General features: G+C 36.3%; 1 pseudogene; it reads right to left on the reverse strand.

Moving 5' to 3' along the window:
• Positions 1 to 1,188: 1,188 nt before the first annotated feature.
• LOC101390190 (large ribosomal subunit protein uL16-like) lies at positions 1,189 to 1,831 on the reverse strand (annotated as a pseudogene).
• Positions 1,832 to 4,531: the final 2,700 nt, after the last annotated feature.

Below are 4,531 nucleotides of genomic sequence, written 5' to 3' on the forward strand. Positions count from 1 at the left end.
TTGTATCAAAGTAATGCTAGCCTCATAAAATGAGTTTGTAAGTATTCCCTCTTTGTCTATTTTCTGGAAGACATTTTGTAGAAATGGTGTTATTTCTTCATTAAACATTTGGCAGAATTCACCAGTAGAGTCTTCTGGACCTGGAGTTTTCTTTTTTTGAGGGTTTCTAAATATGAATTAAATTTCTCTAAGAGATATAGGACTATTCAGATGATCTATTTCTTCTTGGATGACTTTGGTAAATTTTTTCTCTCAAGGAATTGGTCCATGTCATCTATGTTATTGAATTTATGCATACAGAATTGTTCATACTTTTTCTTTATTATTCTTTTAAAGTCTGCAAAGTCTCCAGTGATATCCCTATTTCTTTCCTAATATTGGTGTATTGTGTCTTCTCTCTTTTTTCCTACACAGTATGGTTGCAGGTACATAAACTTTATTGATCTTCTCAAAGAATCATCTTCTTGTTTCATTGATTTTTCTCTATTTTTCTGTTTTCTATTTCATTGACTTCTGCTTTTATCATTATTATTTCCTTCCTTCTGTTTGCTTTGAGTTTATTTTGCTCTTCTTTTAATAGTTACTTGAGGTGGAAGTTTAGATTATGTATTTGAGGCTTTTCTTCTTTTTTAATATTTGCACTTAATGCCACAAATTTTCCTCTAAACACTACTTTAGCTGCATCCCACCAATTCTGATATATTGTATTTTCATTTTCATTGAATATTCAAAATATTTTCTAATTTACCTTGAGATTTCTTCTTTGAGCCATAGATTACTTGAAAGTATGTGCTTAATTTCCAAATACTGGGGAATTTTTCAAATATCTTCTGTTATTGATTTCTAGTTTAATTCCAGTAAGGTCAGAGTTCATGCAGTCATGCGCCACATAATGACATTTCAGTCAATGAGGGACTGCGTATACGACAGTGGTCCCATAAGATTAGTACCATATAGCCTAGGTGTGTAGTAGCCTATACCATCTAGGTTTGTGTAAGTACATCCTATGATGTTCACACAACAATGAAATTGCTATAAAGACACATTTCTCAGAACGTATCCTTGTCGTTAAGTGAAACATGACTATACTTTGAATTATTTCGATTTATTTATTTATTTATTTATTTTTTTGACAATAAGTAGGATTTATTGGTGGGCATGAGTAAGGAGGGGGCAGCACCAAGGGTCTCATGAGTACAGGGCCCGCCATTTGTCAGGCTGCCACGATTATGGATGTATTTGTCCCCACAGCCATCAGGGATGAGCAGCTTTTCAGCCACCATGTCTTCAAATTCCTATGCATTAAACTTAGTAAAGCCCCACTTCTTGGAGATGTAGATCTTCTGGTGGCCAGGGAGCTTGATCTTGGCCCTGTGTAGGGCTTCAATCACATGCTTCTTGTTCTGCAGCTTGGTGCAGGTGGACATGATGACTTGGCTAACATGGACCCTAGCCACTGTGCCTTGGGGCTTTCCAAAGGCACTCCACATACCTGTCTGGAGCCTGAAAGCCCCGGCAGAGGACAACATCTTATTGAAGCAGATGATATGGAAGGGGTAGAGCTGCACTAGGATGTGAAAGCCATCTTTGCCACAGCCTTTCACCATGTATTTGTTGGCACAAGTATGAGCAGCCTCCAGGGCTTCAGAGGAGAGCTGCTCATAGTCATCTGACACCATGTGGCCACAGAGTGGGAACACATCGATTTTGCCTTCTTCTGCTCCAGATCAAAAATGCAGATCTTGGCATCAGGGACACCTCGGCAGAAGTGAGACTTTGGGTATGGCTTGTTCTTATAATACCTGTAACACCAGGCAGGGCGGCAGCCCATGGCGACACCAGGATCTTCAGTGGTGTGCCAAAGGGAAAGAGCTTTCAGTTCTTTTAAACTTTCTAAAGATTATTTTATGATCCAGGCTATGGTCTATCATGGTGAATGGTCTATGTCCACCTATAATGTGTATTCTGCTATTATTGGGTAAAGTGTTTTATAAATGTCAATCAGGTCAGATTGGTTGATGCTGTTATCTAGGTCTTCTATACACTTTCTGGTTTGCTGTTTACTTTTTTTTAGTGAGTGAGGAGTGTGGAAGTCTCCAACTATAATTGGATTTGTCTATTTCTCCTTGTAGTATTTGCCTCAGTTATTTTGACACTATGTTGCTGGGCACATACACATCAAGGATTGTTAAATCCTCCTGGAGAACTGACCCCTTTATCACGATGTAATGCCCCTGTTTTTCCCTGATTATTTTCCTTGCTCCGAAGTCTGCTTTGTCTGAAATTAATATAGTTACTCCAGCTTTCTTTAGCATTAACATGGTATAGCTTTCTCTGTCTCTGTGTCTTTATATTTAAAGTGATTCCTTGAGGATAACACAGAGTTGTCTTCATCTTTTTAATCCACTCTGACGGACTCTGTCTTCTAATTGGTATGTTTAGACCATTCACATTTAAAGTGATTATTGATATAGCTGGATTAATATCTACCACATTTGTAACTTTGTTACCTAATAATTTGTAACTTAATTTGTTTCCCTTGTTATTTGTTTCTTTTTTGTTTATTCTTTCCCCTCTTTTTCTGCCCTCTGTGGTTTCAATTGAGCATTTTGTATGATTCCATTTTCTCTCCTGTCTTAGGATATCAATTAAATTTCTTTTTTAAAATTTTTAGTGATTGCCCTCAGTTTGCAGTATACATTTACAACTCACCCAAGTCCACTTTCAAATAATGCTATACTGCTTCACAAGTAGTGCAAGTATCTTAGAGTATTCCCAATTCCTCCCTCACATCCCTCATAACACTGCTGCCATTCACTTCACTTATTCATAACTATAATCATCTGATATATTGTTGCTATTACTATTTTGAACAAACTATTTTCTGTTAGATCAATTAAGAGTAAGAAAAAATAAATATTTTATTTTACCTTCATAATTTCTTCTCTAACACTCTTCGTTTTTTTTATGTGGAGCCAAGTTTCTGACCTATATCATTTCCTTCTCTCTAAACATTCTTTTTAACGTTTCTTACAAGGCAGGTTTACTGGCAACCAGTTCCCTCAATTTTTTTTTGTCTGAAAAGTCTTTATTTCTCCCTCACTCTTCAAGAATAGTTTCACTGGATACAAAATTGTAGGTGGGTGGCTTTTCTCTTTCAAAACTTTCAATATTTCACTCCACATTCTTCTTGCTTGCATTGTTTCTGAAGAGAAGTCTGATGTACTTCTTACCCTTGTTTCTCTATAGATAAGGTGGGTTTCTTCCTCTGGCTTCTTTCAAGATTTTCTCTTTGTCTTTGATATTCTACAGTTTGATAATGATATGCTTAAGTAGATTGTTTTAGTATTTATCCCGGTTGGTGTTCTCTAACCTTCCTGGATCTGTAGTTCATGTCTGTCATTAATTTTGGAATATTCTCAGTCATTATTTACCTTGATTTTCCATAGTTTGACAATGATATGCCTAGGTGCAGTTTTTCTGGCATTTATCCTCCTTGTTGTTATCTAAGCTTCCCAGATCTGTGGTTTGATGTCTGACATTAATTTGGGAAAATTCTTGGTCATTGATGTTCAAATATTTCTTCCTTTCCTTTCCCTCATTTCCTTTTGGTATTCTCATGTCATGTATGTTACACCTTCTGTAATTATCCCACGGTATGTGGATATTCTGTTCCATTGTTTTTCTTCCTTTTTCTCTTTACTTTCCAGTTTGGGAAGTTTTTATTGATACATCTCCAAGCTCACTGATTTTTTTCTTCAGCCATACACAGTCTACTGTGAGCCCATCAAAGGCATTCTTATTTCTGTTACCATGTTTTTTATTTATAGCATTTTGTTTTGATGTTTTCTTAACATTTCTATCTCTCTGCTTACATTATCCATCTGTTCTTGCACATTGTCCACTTTTTCCATTAGTGTCTTTAGCATATTTATTGTAGTTGTTTTAAATTCCTGGTATGACAATTCCAAAATTTCTGCTTTCTCTGAATATGGCTCTGATGTTTTCTCTGTATCTCCAGATTGTGTTTTTTGCTGGGAGCAGCTTTCTGACTTCTAGGCAACACCATCTTCCTTCTGTTGCTTCTCCAGCCATTCTAAAACTTTTACAACCAATTGTCTTCATTAAATCTCCCATTTTGGAGTATCTAGAAAGGCTTCTATTTTCCTATTAGATATGAGCTTGAAGAATAGATGGAGTAGGGCCCTCATATGTGGTCTCTGGGCGCCATGCATGGGCAGCCAAAAGAGTTCTCATTAATACATTTGAAGCAGAATACATTCAGAAATGTGTGCCTTGGGGATCAGCAAAGACATATAGGTCATCAAGCAGTACAAATGAGAAAAGGAAACAGAAGTTTTAATTCATGCATTTACCTGTGCTCTTGTCCTGCTCTTAAACTATTGTTTAGCCTCAACATGATATACACAGCTGTTAAAATTAAATGTGGACCCTGTGCCATCTTCTTTAAAAAATTGTTTTAAATTGATGTCTTTCGATAAGTGAATGGATAAATAAATTGTGGCACATT

This window comes from Ceratotherium simum, chromosome 5, assembly GCF_057802395.1.
Source record: "Ceratotherium simum simum isolate JZ-2026a chromosome 5, ASM5780239v1, whole genome shotgun sequence".
Classification (NCBI taxonomy): Eukaryota; Metazoa; Chordata; class Mammalia; order Perissodactyla; family Rhinocerotidae; genus Ceratotherium; species Ceratotherium simum.